We start from the raw sequence: 27,349 nt of genomic DNA on the forward strand, positions 1-27,349 counted from the left end.
CCAACTCTAATAATTTTAGTTACAAAGTTGCATGCATATATTCTAATATTAAGAATTCAATACAAAGAATCCAACAAAATGGAGCAAAGTTTCCAGCAAATCAATTTTACAAGTTACAAAACAAACCAAAGCCTAAGGCAATCTTAGGAAAAAGTTAGACTATCAAATTGACCAAAAAATTTAAATAAACAATCATCCAACTTAGACTGCTATCAAATTCCACACATAAATTATTTCTCACAAAAGTCGATCGCAATGAAACATACCTCAACATCCAAGCACAACGTAAAACAAAGATTAATGTCAGCGTGTTCTTGGAATGGATCTAGATTAAACCTAACACTTCCTACATAAAACAAAACAATACAATGAGAAAAATGAAAGAAAACGCTATAACTATAACCCAATTGGTTAACCCTTTATCTTTCTTAAGTTTTTGGTTTTTAAGAATTGAGACTATTTTCTCTTCATTTTTTACCATGACCTTTATCTTTCTTAAGTACAATAATTGTATTATTCTTAAGTAAAGTTCTAAAAATATAAGCAAACTTTTAAAAACTATCTTTTTATTTTAATTTTGAATACTTGTACTAATTTTTTAAAACATCAGTAAAAAGAATATGTCTAAGCCAGAAACTCACGGGTGAAAGATGTGTTAACAAAACTAAATTTACAAAAACCAATTAGACTTATTCGAACGAGACCTAAGAAACCAAGATGATTAAATATGATCACATCCTTTACCTGAAAAAAAGAACAGGTGATTGGCATAATCCCAACAACTTTTCTCAAATCCCACAATTCAAATTTTGCAATATCCAAACCATCAATGAATATTCTTCCTATTTCTAGTTCAACAATCCGAAATAAAGCATTAAGTAGCATTAAGTATGCTTGATTTTCCAGCCCCAGCCCATCCAACGATTCCAACATTTTTCATTACAAAAAACACTAAAAGAGATCCCATGAAGACGAGTTGGAGCTCGAGTCTATAGCGTAATACAACACTATAAAATTTTATAACTCCAAACGAAGGCCATCCCGACGGCGGTCGATTGCTCTCGATAATTGATGGTGCTTCCGAAGCTAAATCTATATACCTCCCAATGCGCTTGACCGAGTTTAAACTATTTTCAAACGTACTTCCAAGTGTGAGTACATCTGTCAACAAAGAAGTAATAGTTAAAACATTTGTAATTAGAAGTCCATGGTGGATGCAAATGCTTGTTGGTTTTTTTCTTTGCTATTCCCCATCACTGCAAAAGTTGCTGTAAGCCAAATCATTAGAGCTCCCACAGTTTGTAAGCGAATGGCTAGCCATTGGTTTCCACTTATCATCACAAGGCTAAATCTAATGTTATTGTCCATAGATTTTCCATTGGTTTCAACAATCCTATCATAAGCTTTGTATGCACGAATGGTTGATACACCATTTAGAGCTTCGATAAATTGTGCGTAAATGGGAGATCTACTTATCGAGTCTAGTCATCATACTTCTTGAGATGTCCTCTACATAAAAAAAAGAAAAGAATAAAAAATAGGTCTAAATTAACGGTTTGTGAAATTGAAACATAAATATAAGTAAAAAAGTGCAAACAATTATATTTCAATACTTGCGTTCTTATCAGAGTTTCTCTAATGTAATTAATCTGTGTTATGGATTTGTGTAATTAATTTCGACGTATAGAGGTCTAGCAACCCCTATCATAACCTTCCTAATATATGTTCTAAGATTTTAACAACTTCATTTTTTTATTTAATTTATGTGTATATATATATTTTAATATTTAATATATCGTAGACCCCACACCTTTTTAAAATATTTAGTATATATATATTTAATATTTAAATATTGTGGACCCCACATTTTATTGTTAAGATAATTAATATATTTATATTAAAATTTCAAATTTCAATTTTAAAAAATAATTTTCTTATTAAATATTTTTTCAAATTCCAATTTTCAATTTTTTAAAATAATTTTTTTCATTAATTATCTTTCCAAATTTCAAATACCAATCTTCAATTTTTTTAAAAAAGATATATATTAACAAAATATGTTATTAAATATTTAAATCTCCAAATTATAATTTTCAAAAATATATTTGGAGATCGAAAATATATAAGAATTTATAGATATTGGAATTTGAAAATTGGAAAGATCATTTTTTAAAATTGAAAATTAGAATTTTGAAATATTTAATAAGAAAATATATATTTTAAATTTGAAATTTGGAGATTTAAATATTTGATAATATATTTTGTTAATATATATCTTTTTTTTAAAAAATTGAAGATTGATATTTGAAATTTGAAAAGATAATTAATGAGAAAATTAATTTTTAAAAATTAAAAATTGGAATTTGAAAAAATATTTTATAAGAAATATATTTTCTAAAATTGAAAATTGAAATTTTGAATATTTAATATATATATTAATTATTATATATATATAAAAGGGGTAGGGTCCACAATTTATTAAATATTAAATTTATATATATATATTAAATATGTTAAAAAGGTGTGGGATCCACACTATATTAAATATTAAAATTATATATCTATATATATTAAATAATGTGAGAAAACAAAACTCTGAGGTTCACGGATTGAAGTCGTGGATCCCGTCTACGACCTCCAAGTAAAGTTGGTACACGATTTTGCCCAAATCACTCTATTTTTGTCAATAGTCTGCCTTCTACCTAATTTTTGACAATAGTTTTTAAAAATACATTATTAAAAATAAATCTCCCTTGAAATGCAATCACAAAAATCAATTATTACTAAATTTGTCCATATATTCTTTCCTTACAATATGGCCATCCCAAATCCAGTTTGCAAGTTTACTAAAAAAATTTAATTAAGGAAATAATGTTGATCCAAAAAATTATTGAAGGCAAAAATTTAATCAAGGAAATAAAGCTCATCCCAAACTGTGTTGAAATTTAATTTAGTATAATAAATTGAAAGCTGTCCTACCAAATTAATGGGTCAATAAGTTTTTTTTTCCTTTTTATAAAAATTAAAAACAAAAAATTTATATATTTGCAATATTTCATAAAAATGGGTACATAATCAAATGTTGTTTTTACTACTTGTTACATACAAGAAAGATCCAAATCAAAATTTCCTTTTTCTTTTCAACATTAATATTATTATACAAATCAATACAAAGAATCCAACAAATTAAAATGGAGCAAAGTTTCCAGCAAATCAATTTCACATGTTACAATACAAACCAAAGTCTAAGGCAATCTTCTGAAAAAGTTAAACTATCAAATTGACCAAAGAATTTAAATAAAAAGAATCATCTGACTTAAACTACTATCAAATTCCACACACATAAATTATTTTTCATAAAAGTCGATCGAAATGAAACATACCTCAGCATCCAAGCCCAACGTATTCGTTCTTATGAAATCCTTTAAGTGTTCCCTCTCACGAACTTCCCAAAGATCAACGTCCGTGTGTTCTTGGAATGGATCTAGATTAAACCTAACACTTCCTACATAAAACAAAACCATACAATGAGAAAAACGAAAAAAAAAACGCTATAACTATAACCCAATTTGTTAACCCTTTATCTTTCTTAAGTTTTTGGTTTTTAAAAACTAAGACTATTTCCTCCTCATTTTTTTCCATGACTTTTATTATGTACAATAAATGAATTCTTCTTGACTAAAGTTCTAAAAATATAAGCAAAACTTTTAAAAACAACCTTTTTATTTTAATTTTGAATACTTGTACTAATTTTTTAAAACATCAGTAAAAAGAACATATCTAAGCCAAAAACTCCCAAGTGAAAGAAGTGTTAAAAAAACTAAATTTACAAAAACCAATCAGGCTTACCCAAACGGGACCTAAGAAACCAAAATGATTAAATATGGTCACCCTTTACCTGAAAAAAGAAAAAGTGACTGCTATAATCCCAACAACTTTTCTCAAATCCCACAATCCAAATTTTGCAATATCAAAACCATCAATGAATATTCTTTCTGTTTCTAGTTCAACAATACGAAATAAAGCATTAAGTATGCTTGATTTTCCAGCCCCAATCCGTCCGACTATTCCAACCTTTTTATTAGAAAAAACACTAAAAGGGATCCATGCAAGACGGGTCGGAGCTCGGGTCTATAGTGTATACAACACTATCAAATTTTATAAGTCCAGACAAAGGCCATCGCAAGGGTGGCCGATTACTCTCAAATAATTAATGATGCTTCTGAAGCTAAATCACAACAATTAAAAGCAATCTGAATCATGAATACTACTAGGCACAATAATTTCAATTTGAATCTGAATCATGTTCAATTGCTTCATAAGGATACGAATCGCCCTTCAATTTTCTGCATACTCACCAAAATGCCGATGAACACAAAATAAATAGGAACCCTAGATACTGCTATTTTCTACAAAAGGGAAGACAAAATCTTGAGCCACCAAATCTTTCAAAGATAATATCTTGAGATAAACTTTTAATTAAAAGAATATCTTTTACACTAAGAACATTCGTTTAATAAAATATTTTGTACACTTCCTAAGATTGGCCCACTGATATTCTAACAATATCCAATTTAGGAAGCATTTTTTACTGTGCGGACATTTTGGTAATCCGATAATTTTTCATTTGGGTTGGACTTTTAAATTGTCATTCATGCAATTTTCAAGTAGTGTTGAGTCATGAGCTCAATTTTAATTTTATATTTGCCATAAGTGTAAGTTCCCGTATTATTTTTCAAAGTTTATAGATCAATCGTAACGCCCCAAATTTTTAGGTAAATTTTTAACATTTTATATTAATTTTGAGAATAAAAAAATTGTGTTTTAAAATTTATTTAGTTTAGAAGAGAAAAGAAAAAGAAAATAAAGGGTGTAAATGTTAATAATATGATATAATATAAACTAATCAAATAATAATATAATATGAATTTTATATTATTATTATTATTATTATTATTTAATATATATATATATATATATATATATATGTATGTATTAAAATAAAACCTAAATCTCCTTCCTCTCCCACGCGCGCAGCACGACCCCCCTTCTTTTTCTTCTCCTTCCACAGCCAACAACAGTCACCCTAGCCCCCATCTTCGTTCTTCCCCGTTCAAGCACGCTGAAGACCACCTCGCGTCACCCATCCAGAGTTACCCAGTCGCCGGTCGCCTTCAACCTTTTTCTTCCCCTTCTTCAACCATCACAGCCGCGAAGACGCGAAGCCAGATCTGTCGCCGCTCGTCGTTTCTCCTTGGAGCACAGTCATCTGTCAGCTGTTGCTGCCCTCAGTCGAACGTGTCGTCGGCTCCTCCGTCTCCATCCTTGTCGTTCTTCACTGTCCGCGCATCAATCAGCCGCTGCTTCTTCGCTTGTCGTCGTTCCCTCGAAAGCCAGCGGTTCATGTACGCCTATTTCAAACGGTTCGCGTCGCGCCCAAACCGACTCAACACCTGATTTCTTCAAGCCGCGTGAAGCCAAACCGTCCGAGCAGAGTCGAGCCGTAAACTAAGCCAAATCGAGACGAGTCGAGCCACGAACCAAGTCGAGTCGAGCTGACTCGAGCCGACCCGAGCCGATTTTCCTCCCAACCCAAGCCGATTTTCCAAGCCGATCTCTGTTCACCGAGCCACTTAAGCCATTTCCATCCGCGCTGAGTCCCACTGAGTTTTGGTAAGGACAATTTAATGAGTTCCTAACGTTATCTATAGCTGATTCGAGTATAAATGTTGGAACAAAATTTTGGACTTATTGGTTGGGTTATCTTTTGATCCTTGAAGGTGTTTAAAGAGGTGACGCTCTAATTCTTGAGTTTTACGGCAAGTGTAGTTTGTAGGGGTGTTCAAAAAATTCCGTAACCCGACCAACCTGGACTACCCAACCCAAACCGTAAGGGTTGGGTTGGGTTAAATTATGTTTTGGGTTGGGTTGGGTTAAAAAATTGAAAAAAAAAAAGATGGGTCGGGTTACCGGGTTGGGAAATTAAGGGCCGGGTTGACCCAACCAAACCCGGTTTAGGGGTATATATATATATATATATATATAGAAAAAAAAAACCTAAATTAACATTTCCATTTCCATTTCAGCGTTGAGCGTTCCATTTTGTTTCGCGTTCGTCGTCGCCCCATCCCCTTTTAGCGCATTCAATCCCTTCGACAGTTCGACACATTTCGTAATCCCTTCGGCGATAGCCGTTAAGATTTCGGCGACCCTTACATTCCGGCAGCCTTTGCACATTTAAGTTCGACGGCACGACACATTCCGACGGCTTTCCAATTGCAAGTTCAACTGCACATTCAGATCGCAAGTTATACGGACTTCACATTCTGGGTTCTTCATCTTGCTTTGTCGAGTTCTTCATCTTGTTTTGTACAAGGTTTGTTCATTGTTCCCATCTGACCTAACTTTCATTTTTTTTTTCTAATTGTTTTTTTTTTGCTTTGAAAAATACTGCAATATTTTGTCCAAACCTCAGTCTGTATTATTATTATTATTTTCAGCTTATTAATTCTAATCACACATAGAAAAATCCTTTGTAGATGATTTTATTTGAGGGGTGGCTTATGACTTATGAGAGTACTGTGTGGAATTGAATATTTAGAAGTGTTTATAAAATAGTGGTTTGGGGGATAACGAAGGTAGAAGATTTACTTTCTTTGACTCTATTTTTCTTTTCAATTAAAGAGTAAGATTTTGGGTTAATTGATATATAGTCCAAAGTCCCATTCTTGTATTGTTACATTGCTGTTTGTTGCTGAGTGAGTGATGAGAAGGCCTGCCTGTATGCATCTCGGAAACACTAATTTTGGTCACCTTCTAAGTGCAGAACATCATTATTAAATTAACTAAAGTACTGTATTTTATCAATTGGAGAGGTGCCAAAAGGTTGTGTGTCATTATAAATTCATCTAAAAATTATGGGTTTAGTTGGATAGTTATACAATCATGTAAGTTTTAAGTTCTAATGCTTATATAAATTTGAGGAGTCATTTTGGTCTATGGTTATATTGATTATTGTCTATCTTAATCATTTTGGTCCCTAAATTAGGAACTTTGTCTTAAGCTATGACTTTCTTATAACTCGAGGTTTTCATATTTGATTGATCCTAGCTATAATACTTTTTTTTTCACTTTCTTTTAACAGTGTCTCAAATATTTATATTTGAGTTTCTTTAAAACTCGTCACCACGGACACGGTTTCAGATACTGCGGAATCACCCTTGTTTAACTTTACGGTAAGTTAAATATTTTGATGGTTAACACTTTCTTTTCATTATATGTTGGTGTTGGAATTACATATGTATATATTTAATTGGTGTATGTTGATGTTTAAAGTTTAATTGGAATGTTAATTAGATGCTGATTTCATTTATTTTTATATAGATGGATAGCAGTAGTGAGAATGCGAGTGCTACTGGTAACAATGAAATGCCTTCTCCCCTTCCTCCTCCCCCTCCTAATACAAGCCAAACTACACAACATGTACCATCTCTACCTCCCAAGTCTAAAAGAAAGAGACCTAATCAACAAACTTCTTCCGTGTGGGATCATTTCACAAAAATGGAAGCAAGTGCTAAAGACGGAGCTAGGTGCAAGTGTAACTATTGTAGCAAGGATTATGCATGTGATAGTAATAGTTGTGGAACTAGCACTTTGTGGAAGCATTTAAGAAATCAATGTAAAAAGTACCTATACAGAGAAGAAAATAAAGAACAAACCACCTTAACTCTTGTACCTAAAAATGATGGGAAGGGAGCCAATGCTAGTAATTTTGTGACTACATTGTTTAGCCAATCAGCATGTAGACTAGCATGTGCTAAGATGATAATTATGAATGAGTTGTCATTCAGATTTGTTGAGAGTAAGGGTTTTAGACACTTTTGTAGTATTGCATGTCCTAAGTTTGATGTTCCATCGAGAGTAACAATAGCTAGAGATATATATCAACTATATCTTGAAGAGAAGAAAAAATTGAAATAATTTTTTCAGAAGAACCATCACCCAAAATCATCATTGTCGTGGCACATTGTGGAGGCCAAATTGGAATAGTTTTTTATTGAACCTTGAACATATTAATGTATTTTTAGTAGACATTATTTAATTTTGAACTTTTGAATCATTTTTCAATTTGAATGGACATTATTAGACATTATTGATATTCCTATTTCATGTGATTATTAATTTTTGTATGATTTTGAATTTTTGAATGTATTTTTAAATTTTAATGGACATTGCTATTTTGTGTGATTAATTTTTTTTAATGATTGTGAACTTTTGAATGAATATTATTGTAGACTTCAAATTTGAAAAGAATATGAAAATTTGGGTTGAAAGACTATGAAAATGATGAAAATTAAATTCTTACCAATATAAAATTTTAAAATACAATATAATTAAAAAAAAAGACCAACCCGACCCAACCCGAATTTTTAGGGTTGGGTTGGGTTGGGTTGGGTTGACCCTTGAATATTGAACCGATAGGGTTCAAATTTTGCCAACCCGGTCACTTTGGGTTGGTCCACATTTTTTCTCCAACCCAGCCCAACCCGGCTTATGTACACCCCTAGTAGTTTGGAGTCAACTCTCCTCTACTTGGGTAAGTCTGTGGATGTTGCCTTGAGCGTTTTAAATATAGATTTTGATGGTGTCATCATTTAAATCCTTATATTTGTGTTTATGTGGATTCATTTGGACACTAACTTGAACAAGGATTTTAGCTACATCTCAGGTAAGAGATTTCTTACTACTGGACCCCAGATCGAGACTAGAAACATAGTAACCCATATGAAGATTATACAATAGCATCTGTACTGAATTAACTGTTGCATGTATGCTTAGAAAACATCACTAGTATGCACTCTTGGTGACATGATTGTTAATAGTAGCTTATATACATATATATGTGAATGGGATCTTCTGCCGATGGAGTACAGATGCTCGTATGTTCTTTGTAATTTAGTTATGTTGATGGGTCGTGCTGTTAACTGAAATAATAATGTCGATGGATTATGAAAATCTTGATGTTATATATATAGTTGAAGTATGTTGTTGGGCTGCTTATTATCGAGTTATGTCGTTGATGGACTAAGGGTTCGGCAACCTCATGTGTAAATTTGTGTATTTGCTGATGGACTATGCTGTAGACTGAATAGGAACGTTAAGCATTATATAGACGTTATGCATAATATAGTTTACTTGTAGATATGGTAGCATTTGGACTGAGACGAAATGATTGTCAGGTGTATTTACTTAGCGATGATTGATTCGTTGACAGGGCTTAGATAAGATGACAGTATCGTGTGGGTTGGATATATGTATAGCGACTGATGAGACTGTTGACTAAACCTAAACTGTTTGACTGACTAAGCTTATAAACTGAGCCATTAGCTTGAACGATATTGTGATGTGACTGTTGTAGACGGTTTAGTATGGACTGAGGGGTAACAGTTAGCTTTATCTATGGGGTAGTGTACCTTGCAGGTACGACATCCTTCGGGATTCCTCGACTGATATGTCCATCCTTCGAGATCACTCGACTGATATGTGCATCCTTCGGGATCACTAGATTGATACGTGTATCCTTCGGAATCACTAGACTGATATGTGTATCCAACGGGATCACTAGTCTGATTGATGTGTGCGTTCTACAGAACCACTTGACTGTTTATATAGGGTACCCCTTAATAGGAAGCTAACTGTTATTACCCTAACAGGCCCAGTAGTGGGTCCCTTACTGGGTATATTCTATACTCACCCTTTCATCTTTAATTTTTTTTTCAGGTAAAGGTAACGCGAGGGGCAGACCGGCGAGAGGCAAGAAGGATGCTTGAAGGTCATATGAACATGTCTAGTTTTTTATGCTTCCGCTTAATGTATTTGTTATTTCTATTTCTTTTTAATTATTAAATGGAGTCATGGTTAGAACATCTGTTTTGCTGTTTTGTTTTGATGACTTCATGGACTATGTTTTGGAACTTTTGGAAAGTGATCTAAAATAGGGCCCGAAACTGTTTTTGTTACATTTTGAATGTTTTAATGAATCGTAAACAGGTCTTTTATGAGTTTGTGGGTTTTACTGTCGAGTCTTAGCAGTAAGTAGTGACCTCAGCTTAGTTCGGAAAGTTGGGTCGTTACATCAACACATAATTAAACTTGTAACTCATACTATGAATTAATTAAAGACTTATAACAACGTCTAACCGTCGGGAAATACAAAAATTTGATTCTAATTAAGAAGAATTTAATTATATTAATATATATGATATTTGTTCACAATACAATAATTCGATTCTAATTAAGAAGAATTTAATTACATTATTATATATGATATATGTTCACATTTCCTTGCTTGTTTCTATGTTGTCTTGACCTTCAAATACTAATTTGTGCAAGTATTGGGCATTGGTAACTCCTGTACTTTGAACAATCTTTGAAAAACCACTTTCTTGATTCGATAAAAGTTGTTCTGGAGTGTCGTACTCCAACACCTATTATGTAAAAACGCAAAGAATAAGAAACCAATGCTTTTTTGTAGTACAAAGATACAAAAAGATATAATACAACTCAAACAAAACTAGAATCTATAATTTTAAACAGGTATTAAAATAAGTGGTACATACAAATACCAATTGAGTTAAGCTCATGTTGAAAAAAACTAGAATATTAATAGGAGTAATTAAGTGGATCGTTTGAATGATTATTGAAAGTAAAAAAAAAAAAAAAAAAAGTCCTTTACCTGTCCAAACTCAAGTAGAAGAATTCGATCACAGTCTATGATGGTATTTAATCTATGTGCAATAGTGAGCATTGTACAAGATTTAAACTCTTCCTTAATAGTTTTCTGAATTAAGGCATCAGTTTGTACATCAACCGCCGCAGTTGCTTCATCAAGAACAAGTATTTTTTATCGTCGAAGAAGTGCTCTAGCAAGGCTTAATAGTTGCCTTTGCCCAACACTAAAATTCTGTCCACCCTCTAAAACCTATAAAAACTTAAATAAGTTTAACATATATAATTCTGAATAGAGATGGATATGGGCCGATACGAACATGGTGTGATACATGCAGATCGTTTTCTTAATAAATATTTTAGAATATGGCGCCATACCAAGAACACATTTATTAAAAGTATATATCATATTTATACAAGCATTTCAAAATGAATATGTTTAATATACTAAATGAGTTTGTTATAAACATTATATTGTGTTCTAAAAAGTGTCCATCCTATGCTAACTCTACAAAATGAGTTTGTTTAATATACTTAACTAGTATATTAATATGTGTCGGATAAACATTATATTGGACCTATATTGACTTTATATAATTTTTGTCTAACTTCTATTGTGTTCTAAAATGTGTCCATCCAATCTAATATGATCTATTTGGTTGTATTTTGTTTGTTTGTGTTTTTTCCTTATTCTCTTTCCTTTGAAGTTTGTATCCTTTGTGTATTTATATTTCTATTTATTATTATATTAATGAGAAGGTATTTTTTGTTGACAAAAAGACCAAGTGTTTGATATGTGTTCCAACAAGTGCCGGAGTGTTAAACAAAAACATGCCAGCAAAACTTGGGTGTCGTGCACAATCACTTCAGGTATAAGGGATGCGTATTTTATTTTGTATGCACACTTTCTTTTAATTTGTTTCTAATTTAAAAGTGTCTAAACCTAAAGAACGGTAGTTGTAATCTTGATAAATATCTAAAGAAGTTATTCAAATATATTTGACAAGACCGAAGTGTGTTTCACTTAGCAAGATTACGAACAACAATGCCATCAAAGGCCGAGCTACAAACAATTCATTAATTCAATACAACAGTTTGAGAGCAGAAAATGGGGAAGAAATAGCCTCTCAACCAGATTAATTATAACTCAGCTCTAATATTTTTAGTTACAAAGTTGCATGCATATATCATAATATTAAGAAATCAATACAAAGAATCCAAAAAAATGGAGCAAAGTTTCCAGCAAATCAATTTCACATATTACAAAACAAACCAAAGTCTAAGGCAATCTTCTAAAAAAGACTATCAAATTGAACAAAGAATTTAAATAAAGAATCATATGACTTAAACTACTATCAAATTCCACACATAAACTATTTCTCACAAAAGTCGATCGAAATGAAACATACCTCAGCATCCAAGCCCAACGTATTCCTCCTTATGACATCCTTTAAATGTGTCCTCTCAAGAACTTCCCAAAGATCAAAGTCAGCGTGTTCTTGGAATGGATCTAGATTAAACCTAACACTTCCTACATAAAACAAAACAATACAATGAGAAAAACGGAAGAATACGCTATAACTATAACCCAATTTGTTAACCCTTTATCTTTCTTATGTTTTTGGTTTTTAAAAACTAAGACTATTTTCTCTTCATTTTTTACTATGACCTTTATCTTTCTTAAGTACAATAATTGAATTATTCTTAACTAAAGTTCTAAAAACAAAAGCAAACTTTTAAAAATTACCTATTTATTTTAATTTTGAATACTTGTGCTAATATTTTAAAACATCAGTAAAAAGAACGTATCTAAGCCAGAAACACCAGGGTGAAAGAAGTGTTAAAAAAACTAAATTTACAAAAACCAATCAGGCTTACCCAAACGGGACCTAAGAAACCAAGATGATTAAATATGATCACATCCTTTACCTGAAAAAAGAACAGGTGACTGTGGTATAATCCCAACAACTTTTCTCAAATCCCACAATCCAAATTTTGCAATGTCCAAACCATCAATGAATATTCTTCCTATATCTAGTTCAACAATACGAAATAAAGCATTAAGTATGCTTGATTTTCCAGCCCCAGTCCGTCCAACTATTCCAACCTTTTCCTTAGAAAGAACACTAAAAGAGATCCCATGCAAGACGGGTGGGAGTTCGGGTCTATAGCGTAAAACAACACTATCAAATTTTATAACTCCAAACGAAGGCCATCCCGAGGGCGGTCGATTGCTCTCGATAATTGATGGTGCTTCCGAAGCTAAATCTATATACCTCCCAACGCGCTCGACCGAGTTTAAACTATTTTCAACCATACTTCCAAGTGTGAGTACATCTGTCAACAAAGAAGTAATAGTTAAAACATTTGTAATTAGAAGTCCCATGGTGGTTGCAAATGCTTGTTGGTTTTTTTCTTTGCTATTCCTCATCACTGCAAAAGTTGTTGTAAGCCAAATCATTAGAGCTCCCACAGTTTGTAAGCGAATGGCTAGCCATTGGTTTCCACTTATCATCGCAAGGCTAAATCTAATGTTGTTGTCCATAGATTTTCCATTGGTTTCAACAATCCTATCATAAGCTTTGTATGCACGAATGGTTGATACCCCATTTAGAGCTTCAGTAAATTGTGCATAAACAGGAGATCTACTTATCGAGTCTAGTCGTCGTACTTCGCGAGATGTCCTCTACATAAGAAAACAATAAAAAAAATAGGTTTAAATTAACGGTTTGTGAAACTGACACATAAATATAAGCAAAAAAGTGTAAACAATTAATAGAGAATCGACACAAAAAACAATTTGAAAACAAAAGTCATGTGCTTCTTCTAAAGTACTTAGAGCTCATCGCTTTCTTGAATTTTTTCGATTTAGGAGAATTACACTTCAAATATTTTGTCAAAACTCAACAATGATGTATTATACAATAATTAACTAGTTATTTAATTTACTTGTAAGAATAATAATAAAATAGAAAATGCATGTTGGTTACCTGGTAGTATAAATAGACTACATAAAAGCATAAGATAAGAGGAAAGATTGCACACAACGATAGAGTGCTCAAAATTCCAATCAAGATGAAAGTACAAAGGATAGATGAAATTTGCTCCAAAAGCACATGGAGACGTTGTGGAATGATTCTATCAATCTCCCCTATATCCTTCGAAAATCGATTGACGATCCTCCCAAGAGGATTGATGTTGAAGAACAACATTGGAGCTTTTATAGTAGACAAAAGCATTTGGTCGTGCAACGTTCTAGCTGCATGTAGGCTCGACCTGATGAACCATATAGAATATAGTAGTCTCAACAATACCTGATAACAAAAGTTGTTTAAGCTTACATATGATATAAATTAGAAAGTGAAAAGGTATGTAGGATTGAGTGAGCTTTTGTGTTGGAAATGAAGAAAACAAATAAATAAAAAAAATTGCAACGAGTAATACTTTTTAATGAGTAATAATTAAGTGTCTCATAAAAATATTAATCGATTATACACGTACCAGACTAAATAACAAGACGACATATATGGCGTTGTTGTATAAAGTTTGAGTTCGTCCTAAGCTACGTTGGCCAGTCCATTTCTTCAACCATAGGTTCTCAAGAATTGCAAGAGTGATTGACAAAACCAAATACACGAGGAGTATAATAACAACCCAAACACCTCCTAATGCCTTCATGTATCTGAAAGGAATCAAAAGAAAAGGAATTAGAGACGGCAATAAATTAATGATCGTATATACACAAATTAAAACCGGATAATATGTAATTGGTGATTTAGAAGAAAAAATGTACCTAAGTACAATATTCCAACCAAGTAGGCCCGTTTCTCGTTCTTCTTGCATGATCAGAGTAGTGTTTTGTTGCCTAGTAAGGTATTGTGATGTAGTAGCATCTACAGAATCATTTTCGATCTCGTTATTAGCAAGTGGAAGTCCTGATGATGATTTTTTAGTACCATTGGTTTCTCTGTCTTCCCAAACTTCATCACTTTCTTTTGATACTCCTGCATTTTTCATTAGCGTTTGGAACAACTTCCCGTTTTCTTTTAGTTCTTCATACGTTCCTTCCTCCTTCACCATGCCTTCATTAAGGAGGATAATTTTGTCAAATTGATGTAGAAAGTGTAGTTGGTTGGTCACAACAACTCTAGTCTTCCCTCTTAATTCTCCGTTAATGCATTTTTCAAAAACCTGGTCACAATTGGGCATCTATTGATGATATAGTATAAGAAAATCCAAAATCACACTAAAAAATTTCTCTCCAAAAACAGAGGAGGAATACATGAAAGAATAGGTACGCGATATATACATACAGTAATCCAAATATAAACCCTTGATTTAAATGAGGGAAGGAAACTTCAAAGCAAAGCAATGTGTAATTTCCATCTTTTTACCTTAATTAAGTTTCTGTAAGGATCCTAGTTAGTGATATTAGTATGGTGTATTAGCTAGCTATGGATACCTGAGTAGCGACATGAGTATCAAGAGCACTAAAAGGATCATAAAAAATGTATACATCAGAATTGGAGTAGACTGCCCTTGCCAATGAAACTCTTTGTTTTTGACCACCGCTGATATTCACTCCTCTTTCTCCAATTTCAGTAAGATCACCACCCTAACAACAAAATAAATAATTAATTTCCTATCATAGTCACATAGATAAAATGTGTATATATATTAAAACTAGGTATTGTTCAAAAATAAATAATATGGAAAACAACTTACTGGTAGTAAGTCAATGTCAAGGTGTAATGCAGTTATATCGATTGTCTTTTCATATTTGGCAGAATCAAATGGAGAACCAAATAAAATATTCTCACGCACCTACAAATTAATTAAAAATGCATAAGCAATGCAATTAAAGTAAAGTAATAGTGAAGAAGCTAGTTACCGCACCGGTTCTTACTGTACCTGACGGTTCTGGCAGTTTTGTGATTTATAGTGATGCTTCCAAGAAGGGTTTGGGTTGTGTTTTGATGCAGCAGGGTAAGGTGGTCGCTTATGCGTCCCGTCAGTTGAAGAGTCATGAGCAGAACTACCCTACACATGATCTAGAGTTGGCAGCAGTGGTTTTTGCTTTGAAAATATGGAGGCATTATTTATATGGTGAAAAGATACAGATATTCACGGATCATAAGAGCTTGAAATACTTCTTTACTAAAAAAGAATTGAATATGAGACAGCGAAGGTGGCTTGAGTTAGTGAAGGATTACGATTGTGAGATACTGTATCATCCGGGCAAGGCAAATGTGGTAGCTGATGCTCTTAGTAGAAAGGTATCACATTCGGCAGCACTTATTACCCGACAGGCCCCATTGCATCGGGATCTCGAGCGGGCTGAGATTGCAGTGTCAGTGGGAGCAGTTACTATGCAGTTAGCCCAGTTGACGGTACAGCCGACTTTGAGGCAAAGGATCATTGATGCTCAGAGTAACGATCCTTATCTGGTTGAGAAACGTGGCCTAGCAGAGGCAGGGCAAGCGGTTGAGTTCTCATTATCCTCTGATGGTGGACTTTTGTTCGAGAGACGCCTCTGTGTGTCGTCGGATAGTGCGGTTAAGACAGAATTATTATCTGAGGCTCACAGTTCCCCATTTTCCATGCACCCAGGTAGTACGAAGATGTATCAGGAGCCTGAAGCGGGTTTATTGGTGGCGTAACATGAAGAGGGAAGTAGCAGAATTTGTTAGTAGATGCTTGGTGTGTCAGCAGGTTAAGGCACCAAGGCAGAAACCAGCGGGTTTGTTACAACCCTTGAGCATACCGGAATGGAAGTGGGAAAACGTGTCCATGGATTTCATTACAGGGCTGCCGAGAACTCTGAGGGGTTTTACAGTGATTTGGGTTGTGGTGGACAGACTTACCAAATCAGCGCACTTCGTTTCGGGTAAATCCACCTATACTGCTAGTAAGTGGGCACAGCTGTACATGTCTGAGATAGTGTGATTGCATGGAGTGCCAGTGTCGATTGTTTCTGATAGAGATGCCCGTTTCACTTCCAAATTCTGGAAGGGTTTGCAGACTGCTATGGGCACGAGGTTAGACTTTAGTACAGCTTTCCATCCACAGACTGACGGTCAGACTGAGCGTCTGAACCAAGTTTTAGAGGATATGTTGCGAGCGTGTGCATTGGAATTTCCAGGTAGCTGGGACTCCCACTTACATTTGATGGAATTTGCTTATAATAACAGTTATCAGGCTACTATTGGCATGGCACCATTTGAGGCCTTGTACGGCAAATGTTGTAGATCCCCGGTTTGCTGGGGTGAGGTGGGCGAGCAGAGATTGATGGGTCCTGAGTTAGTCCAGTCCACTAACGAAGCGATTCAGAAGATTAGATCACGCATGCATACCGCTGAGAGTAGACAGAAGAGTTATGCAGATGTGAGGCGGAAGGATCTTGAGTTTGAGATAGGGGACAAGGTGTTCTTAAAGGTAGCACCTATGAGAGGAGTCTTACGATTTGAAAGGAGGGGAAAGTTGAGTCCCCGTTTTGTTAGGCCGTTTGAGATACTGGAGCGAATTGGCCCTGTGGCTTATCGCTTGGCGTTGCCTCCATCACTCTCGACAGTTCATGATGTGTTTCGTGTTTCTATGTTGAGGAAGTACGTGCCAGATCCATCCCATGTAGTGGATTACGAGCCACTGGAGATTGATGAAAACTTGAGCTATGTTGAACAACCCGTTGAGGTGCTTGCTAGAGAGGTGAAAACGTTGAGGAATAAAGAAATCCCTTTGGTTAAAGTCTTATGGCGGAATCACCGGGTAGAAGAGGCTATATGGGAGCGTGAAGATGACATGAGGTCCCGTTATCCCGAACTGTTCGAGGAATAAAACTTTCGAGGACGAAAGTTCCCTAAGGAGGGAAGAATGTAACGCCCCGAAAATTCGAGGTAAAATTTTATCGTTTTATGTAAATTTTTCGGAAATCTAAAATGTTGGTGTAAATTGATATAATAATAATATAATATTAATTATATTATTATTATTATTATTTATTTTATTTATTATAATATTAATATTATATTTATTATTATTATTTAATATTAAAGTAATATTATTATTTTAAAACAATAACATTATCATTATCTAATGTTAATTTATTTTATTATTTAATATTAATATTTTTATATATTATTATTATTACTTTATATTATTATTATTATTATTTTATAATTATTAAAAGTATATATATATATATATAATAAAATTTTTTTTAAAAAAAACCCTAAAGGAGGCGCGCGCGAACACACACCCCCCCTTCGTTTTCGATTTCTCTCCGCCGCCTTCACGAAGCGCCGCCACCATCTCCGTCTCCCTCTCCTTTCCGCCGCCGTCGTTTTCTTCTCTTTTCCCTTCCGTTCGTCTCTTCGCCATCCATCCTCTCCGTCTCCGTCCGTGTGGTAGTCGTCCGCCTTCGTCTCCGTCGTCGGAATCTCACCGCCGCGGCTTCCTACCATTTCGGGTCTCCTCTCACCGTGCGTCCTTCGTCCGACGTATCCGTCGTTGCCCTCCGCCGCGTTGAAGTAGGGCCAGTCGTCGGACAAGCTGCGAATCGTCCCGGTCGTCGAACGCCGAAATCCGTCGCTCGTGGTTGCTCCGGTTCCAATCTGACCCGACCCGAATCGCGAACCCAAGCCGACCCGAACCGGAGACCGAGCTGAGCTGCGCCACGAGCCGCGCCACAAGCTGCGCCACGAGTTGAGCCACGAGCCGAATTAAGCCGAAGACCGAGCCGAGCCGAGTTGAGTTGAGCCGAGCCGCGAGCCGAGTTGAGCCGAGCCGCGAGCCGAGTTGAGCCGAGCGAGCCGAGTTGAGCCGAGCCGAGCCGAGTTGAGCCGAGTTGAGCCGAGCCGAGCCGAGTTGAGTCGAGCCGAGGCCAAGCCGAACCGAGCCGAGGGTGAGTCGAGCCGAGGCCAAGCCGAGCCGAGCCGAGGGTGAGCCGAGCCGAGCCGAGCCGAGGGTGAGCCGAGCCGAGCCGAGCCGAGGATGAGCCGAGCCGAGCCGAGCTCCCTGTTCACCGAGCCACCTAAGCCTTCCTTCCTCCACTTCGGGTCGCGGTGAGTTTTCGGTAAGGATTGTTTTCGATGAATTCCCTAATGTTGCTACATCCGATTCGAGTTTGAATATTGGAATAAGATATGGCCCTACTTTTCTCCCTTGAAGGTAGTAAGGAGTTGACGCTTAAGTTCTCGGGTCCCGCGGCAGGCTTGTTTGGAGATAGCTTTCCTTTCCTTGGGTAAGTCAAGGGGTGTCGTTTCGGACCTTTTAAAACGACTTCTACTAGAGTCATCAACTGAAACCTTTGTGTTTTCGTTTAGGTTGATCCGTTGAGCGTGGATTCGATCGAGGGGCATAACCGAGTATCAGGTAAGGGTTTTCCTACTACTGGACCTCGGATCGAGGCCGAAAACGTAGTAATCCACAGGGGATTACACGTTAGTGACTGTACTGAATAACTGTATGTGTGTTGACTGTTAAGCACTGTTATTATATTTTGTCTGATGTAAAGGTACTGTGACTGCTAACTGTAGATTGGGATTTTATGTTGATGGACCTTGAAGTTACGGTTCAGTATGTAGTAATCATTGGTCTGGATGTTGATCATGGAATTTGGACGGGGAAGGACAGTGAGTCCGGTTTTGGTTGGTTAGTTGATTGGGTCTAGGGTTTTCCCTAATGGTGTGCGAATTGGTGATGCGTATAGCAACTGAGGGTGTAGTTGTTTAAACCTATACTATCTGACTGACAAAGCCTAGGGCGGAATTATAATATGAATGCCGTTGGGGTGTGACTGTTGTAGACGGTTTAGTATGGACTGGGGGGTAACGGTTAGCTTCATCTATGGGGTAGTGTGCCTTACGGATATGTGCATCCTTCGGGAGCACTAGACTGATATGTGCATCCTTCGGGAGCACTAGACTGATGTGTGCATCCTTCGGGAGCACTAGACTGACATGTGCATCCTTCGGGAGCACTAGACTGATGTGTGCATCCTTCGGGAGCACTAGACTGATATGTGCATCCTTCGGGAGCACTAGACTGATATGTGCGTTCTACGGAACCACTAGACTGTTATGTAGGGTACCCCCGAATAGGAAGTTAACTGTTGTCCCCTAACGGGCCCAGTAGTGGGTCCCTTACTGGGTATGTTTATACTCACCCTTTTCTCTTCTTTAACTTTTCAGGTAAGGGCACAGCGAGGGCCAGACCGACGAGAGGCAGGAAGGACGTGTGAAGGTCATATGGACGCGTCTGGTTTTCTTATCGCTTCCGCTATGTATTTTGTCAGAATATTTGACTTGTGATTTTGAACTGATGACTTGAGTTTTTATTTGAGACTTTTATGATTGATTTAAAATAGGGCCCGAAACTGTCTTTTTGTAATGTTTCTAATGTTTTTAATGAATCGTAACCGGTCAGTTTTAAATTTTATGTTGAATGGTCGAGTCTTGGTATTTGGTAGTGACCTCAGCTTAGTCCGGAAAGTTGGGTCTTTACAGATACTGTCTTGAATATAAGTTTGCATGTCGCTCGGGACATAAATGTTCTCCTTGGACAAGTTCTTCATTTTCTAAAGTATCCACAAGTTTATTAGTAATCACATCTGTACCTCCATTACTGAGAACATCTAAGCTAGGAAAATATGCAAGTAAGAGAACACCAAATAAAGCCTGCATACGATTAATAAAATCTTTTGTAAGAGCTAGCTAGCAATGAGGTGGAACAAGATAAAATCTAACAATATGTACTCTAAAAGCCATGTGTCAAATTTGTATGTGGGGGCTGCCTGATCGGCTATACCACACTCAAGCTTTTTTCCTTTTTTTTCCTAAATTTAAGCATAATATAAGACAAACATGCCTGGAAGAAGACTTCAATGATGTACAAACATAGAATATATCTGCAAAAGACAAACACACTAACGGTCAAACATGATTGGAATAAGACTTCAATGATGTACAAACATAGAATATATGATCTTGTTGAGTCTACAAATATGAAACTTATTTTTCACATCTATCTAGGATATACATATATGTGTGTATATATGTACATATATACATGTAAATTATATATGTACATATATGTATAGGTACATATATACATCTATATATGTACATATGTATTATAGATGTACATATATATATATGTGTATATATATGTACATATATATATGTGTATATATATGTACATATATATATAACACTTCAATTCAATTTCTAATTAATATATTAATTTTATTTTATATGAGAGATGTGTATGTATAAGAGATGTGTATGTAAACTTTCTTTTATCACACTTCTTTCTAAATTACCATACTCTTTAATTATTACTCTTAAAATGCAATCAAATAAATCAATTATTACTAAATTTATCGTTACAAAAATTAATTATTACCACATTTGTCATTGCAAAAACAAATTATTACTAAATTTGTCTATATATTCTTTCCTTATAATATGGCCAACCCAAATCCAGTTTGCAAGTTTACTGAAAAAGATTTAATTAAGGAAATAATGTCGATCCCAAAAATTTAATGAAGGAAATAATACTCATCCCAAATCCGAAAGCTCATCTCAAATCCGGTTTGCTGTTTGCTGTTGCAACTGTGTTGAAATTTAATTTAGTATAATAAATTGAAATGTGTCTTACCAAATTAATGGGCCAATCCGTTTTCTTTTTTCCTTTTTATAAAAATTAAAAACAAAAACATTATATATTTGCAATATTTCATAGAAAAATCAAATGTTAGTTTGTATTACTTGTTACATACATGAAAGATTCAAATCAAATTTTCCTTTTTCTTTTCAACATTAATATTATTATAGAGCAGTATTTACAAATTTTACAATTTTTTTCCAATGTAGATGTATCTTACAACTACACCAAATATGGCAATTTGACAAGTATGAGGTGAGTTATATGGCCACTAAGAATCCATGTTTACTTGACACATGGCACGAGTGTTGAATAATAAATGGATTAACAAAGGTTATGGCCATCTATTTATATTAATAGTATTTGTAATATAATTAAGTTATTTTAAAATATATATATAATAATTAAAAATTGAAAATTATATTTTTCAAAATTAAAGAAAATGATTAAAAAAAGGGAAGACATTGAAAAATAAACGAGACTCGTCCACTTCTTAGCTTTTAAATTATTTTTTTCTTAAATATTGATCAAGTGTTCAACGATCTTCGAATTTTTTAAAAATTGTTTTCAAAGTGCATTATTTTTTTTAATAAGTTTTCCAAACAACATTATTTTAATAAAATATACATACACATATATCTATACGAATCTTGCATAATTGAGTGTACAATCTATAGTGGTTGAATTGTGTTTATATTTTAAAAAATCAAGATAAGACCATTTAGAATGTAGATATTCTGAATTATAATAATATATATTTTCTTGAAAAAGCAAACCATTAATCGAATATAAAAATTGTACTATATATAAAAAATATTTTGAAATATTTATAATTTTAAAGAAATTGAGAGATATGAGAAAAAAAAAAGTGAAATTTTAGGTTTTTAATTCTTTTTTTTTTAAAAGAACATTCGGAGAGAAAACAGTAATATTAGCTGTAAGATATTCTAATTGTAATAATATTGCAAACTATCATAATTGCTTATATAAATAGCTTATAATCGAAGAATAACCTAAAAATGGGTAGAGAACCAAATGGTGTTTGCACTACTTGTTATATGAAAGATTCAAATCCAAGCATCTTTTTCCTTTTTCTTGCCAACATTATGTTATTATAGAGCAATATTTACAATTTTTCTTCAAAAGAAAACGCAGTGTTATTATATATGTATATGTATGTATATAAATGTTTTTTAAATATTAAAACATACATATATATACATATATACATACATATATATATATATATATATATATACACACACCAAGCTTGCATAATTGAAAATACAATTTGTGTTGTTTGAATTATGTTTATATTGATAAAAAATTAAGACTAAAACTATTTATAACGTCAATTCTAAATTACAATAATATATACTTTTTTGGCGAAATGTGTCCCAACAAGTGTCGGAATGTTGAACAAAAGCATACTAGCAAAACTTGGGTGTCTTGCACCATCACTTCAGGTATAAGAGATGCATCTTGTATTTTGTATGCACACTTTCTTTTAGTTTGTTTCTAATTTAAAAGTAGCTTAGCCTAAAGAACGGTAGTTGTAATCTTGATAAGCATTTAAAGAAATTATTCAAATATACTTAGACACGACAAAAGTGTGTTTCACTTAGCAAGAGACTTAGGGAGAAAATGCAAAGAGTTACGAATAGCAATGCTATCAAAGGTCGAGCTACAATCAATTCTTTGATTCAATACGACAACTTGAGATCAGAAAATGGGGAAGAAATAGCCTCTCAACCAGATTAATTATAACCCAGCTCTAATATTTTTAGTTACAAAGTTGCATGCATATATCCTTATATTAAGAAATCAATACGAAGAATCCAACAAATTAAAATGGAGCAAAGTTTCCAGCAAATCAATTTCACATGTTACAATACAAACCAAAGTCTAAGGCAACCTCCTGAAAAAGTTAAACTACAAATTAATTACATTCGAGACACTCTAATAAGAAAGCAAGTATTGAAATAATTACGGTCATCGAATGAAGTTATTTTGGTATTTTACAAAATAACATGCATGTGACACACGTGCATATTGCAAAAAATAATAAATGGTTTTACCATTTTTCAAAATAACCCCTAAAAACATTGTTATATCTCATATTATCCTTTATTTTATTTATTTAGATTTTAGTCCGTAGCCATTTGAATTTTGTTTTTTTTTTATAATTAAAATTAAGGGTATCATGGCTTTAGGTTGAAAAGAATTGAGTTAATTATTATAACTCTCTCAACTACCAAAATTTAAATAAAAGGATATAAATAAAGTAACATTTTAAAATTGTAAAATTTGGAAATATTGCTCTATAATAATATTACGTTCAAAACAAAAAGGAAAAATCCATTTGAATCTTTCTTTATACATATTTTGTAACGCCCCAAAAATTAAGATAATTTTGGAGTTAATTATCTTAATTTTTTTTAATTAGATTTAATTTATTGGTCGTTATTTTGAATTCATTTAATGAGAATTATTTGATTTATGTAGGAATTGAAATTAATTAAATATTTGTTGGATGAATATTTAATTAATTAGAGGTTTTGGCACTTGGTGTTTGTTGAGTTTTTGATTAAATGGTATGTTGTGAGGATTAAGTAAAGTTGTGGATTTTAGTGTTGTTGAAGTTGAATTTAATTAAATAATTATGGATGTTATTTAATTAAATTGCGGGGTGGAAAGTTTGTTGGAGATTTAATAATTATATGTACATGTGAAAATATATATATAATTATTATGTTAAAGGAAAAGATAATTATATTTGTTGAAATATAATTATTTAAGGAAAAGATAATTGTATTTTGAAGAAATGATATTTAGTAAGAGAGAAAAAGTAAAATAATTATATTTTGGGAAAATGTAATTATTTGTAAAAGGATAATTACTTTGGAATGAGATAAATAATAATTAATTATTGTGGAAGATAATTAATTATTTTGGAGAAAGATAAATAATAATTAATTATTGTGAAGATAATTAATTATTCTGCAGAAAGATAAATCTTGATTATGGAGTGAAGTTGTTATGGTTGGGTTAAGATAATTCATGTTTGAAGTTATAAGTGATTTATTGGAAAAGATTTGATTGATTAAATTAATTGAGGATTTAAGTTAATTTGAGATTTTGGAGGGAAAAGTTGGTTTTGGTGTAATTGGATTTAATTGAGTATATATATATATAGATATATATTTAATTAATAATTTGGAAAAGTGAAGTTAATTATATTATAAAATATAATTATATTTGTTTGGAAAATAAGATAATCCATGAGAAGAGAGATGGTTGATTTGATTGGACGAAAAAGATATATATTTATTTACAAGAGAGAATGATAGTTTAAATAAATATATATGTTTATTTTAGATTTTGGTGAGAGAAAAATAATAATAATAAAGAAGTATTATTATTATTATTAATGATTATAAATGCCTAAGATTTTGTGCATTTAAGACATTTATTTAAGAAAGATAATGAAAATAAAGATATATGTATATATTTGGTATTATATATATATATATATATATATCCTAAAAGGAAAAGGAAATAATAATAATAAATATTATTGTTATTATTTGGGTCTATAAATAGCATTGGAATGCTTAAGAAATTGGAAATATTATTTGGGTCTATAAATATTATTGTTATTATTTGGGTCTATTCATTTAAAAGATGCTTTTTAAATAAAAAATTGGAAACTGATACCTGGAATGATTATGCAAGACACGCGAAGTTTTGCTAGCATGTTATTGTTCAACACTCTGACACTTACAAAAAATGCGAAATGTAAGAAAAAGATCTCATATATGTAATTAATAGATTTATGATATTTTAAACCTAAAACCAACTTCCAGAAATTGCAATTAGGTTTAAAATATCATAAATCTATTAATTACATATATGAGATCTTTTTCTTACATTTCGCATTTTTTTGTAAGTGTCAGAGTGTTGAACAATAACATGCTAGCAAAACTTCGCGTGTCTTGCACAATCATTACATGTATAAGAGATGTTGTAACGACTCAACTTTCTAGACTAAGCTGAGGTTACTACTTACTGCTAAGACTCGACATTAAATCACACAAACTCATAAAAGACCTGTTTACGATTCATTAAGAACATTCAAAATATAACAAAATCAGTTTCGGACCCTATTTTAGATCACTTTCCAAAAGTTCCAAAACCATAGTACATGAAATCGTCAAAACAAAACAGCAAAACAGATGTTCTAACCATGACTCCATTTAATAATTAAAAAGAAATAGACATAACAAATACGTTCAGCGAAAGCATAAAAAAGTAGACATGTTCATATGGCCTTCACGCATCCTTCTTGCCTCTCGCCGGTCTGCCCCTCGCGTTACCCTTACCTAAAAATGTTAAAGAGTAAAAGGGTGAGTATAAAAGTATACCCAGTAAGGGACCCACTATTGGGCCCGTTAGGGTAATACAGTTAGCTTCCTATTAAGGAGTACCCTACATAAACAATCTAGTGGCTCCGTAGGATGCACACATCAATCAGTCTAGTGATCCCATCATATACATCAATTAGTCTAGTGATCCCAAATGATGCACATATTAGTTGAGTGATCCTGAAGGATGCACATATCAGTCAAGGAATCCCGAAGGACACCGTGCCTGCAAGCTACACTACCCCATCGATAATGCTAACTGTTACCCCTCAGTCCATACTAAACCGTCTACAATAGTCACATCACAATATCATCCAAGCTAACGACTCAGTTTTTAAGTTTAGTTGGTCAGACAGTTTAGGTTTAATCAACAGTCTCCTTAGTCGTTATAAGGCTCGAACAAGACCCTGGATATCTAGCCGGAGACCTCTGACAAACTTATCAACTCTGGCAGCCTCGGTCGCTACCATCTCAGGTGCGAAATGGGACAACATATCAAACTCCGCATCATACTGCTCCACTGTTCTATCATCCTGCTCCAAGTTCAGGAACTCTTGCCACTTGGCATCTCGCAAACTGGCATAGAAGAATTTTGCATAGAAACTATCCATGAACTGTTCCCAAGTGATCTGACCCACGTCACCCCCTAGCATCCTCTCTACCGTCTTCCACCAGGCAATGCCTCTGTCTGTCAACATGAAAACGGCGCACTGAACTTTCTGATCCTCAGGGTACTTCATATACCGATGGTCTCCAAAGAAGACAACCACATCTGAGCCTTGGTGGGGTCCTCCAAAGGCCTATCGAATATCGTGGGGTTGTACTTTCTGACATCCCTCAAATGTTTGGCCTCTGTCGACAACTAATTCGATAAGCCTTGGTGTACAATTAGAGCCGGAGCAGGAGATGGCGGGGCAGGCTGCTGCTGCTCCCGCATCTGGATAATCAAATCCCTGAACCTCTTTTCCATAGCAGCGAGGTCCACATGAGTAACTTGTGTAGCAGGGTCGGTAGCTTAAGCTACAGGCTGTACTTCAGGTTGGACACATCCTACTCCTCTTCCTTGGCCTCCTTGACCACCCCTACGAGCACCTCTTCTTGGCGGCATTTTCCTATAAGTGTTACAAAATCAAGTACTCTTAAAATCTATAACAAAGATAAGTTGCATGTTCACCTAGGTCAAACATACCACCCATCTTTTTCATAGAATTAGGTAGATATCTTGAAAAACTGGTTACAAGAGGCTCACCTGATTCGATCTTGTCAACAAGTCATATAAGATGACTAAGGTTGAAGGTTCTTAAGTTGACGATTTACGGAACACCTGCTACCTGAAGATCATATTCAGTTCTTGAGCCTAGTTAACCTAGTTTTATGAGCATTCGTGAGAGTTCAGAGGTAATAAAACTGGTTTATCACCTAGACATCGTAGGTTAAAATCTAGTATAATAGTTACGCTCGAATGTTTCACCTAAACTTAGGATTTGTTTAAGTTAGCCTAAACATAATCCTAAAGTAATAGAAAACCCTTAAAA

The 27,349-nt window shown here is 33.9% G+C and overlaps 2 pseudogenes; both read right to left on the bottom strand.

The window, feature by feature from the left end:
* Nucleotides 1–874: 874 nt before the first annotated feature.
* Nucleotides 875–5,097, bottom strand: LOC127149573 (ABC transporter C family member 2-like; annotated as a pseudogene).
* A 5,237-nt stretch (nt 5,098–10,334) lies between these two features.
* Nucleotides 10,335–26,512, bottom strand: LOC127149574 (ABC transporter C family member 2-like; annotated as a pseudogene).
* Between the last annotated feature and the right edge of the window lie 837 nt (nt 26,513–27,349).

The sequence above is a fragment of the Cucumis melo genome, chromosome 5 (assembly GCF_025177605.1).
Source record: "Cucumis melo cultivar AY chromosome 5, USDA_Cmelo_AY_1.0, whole genome shotgun sequence".
NCBI classification, from domain to species: domain Eukaryota; kingdom Viridiplantae; phylum Streptophyta; class Magnoliopsida; order Cucurbitales; family Cucurbitaceae; genus Cucumis; species Cucumis melo.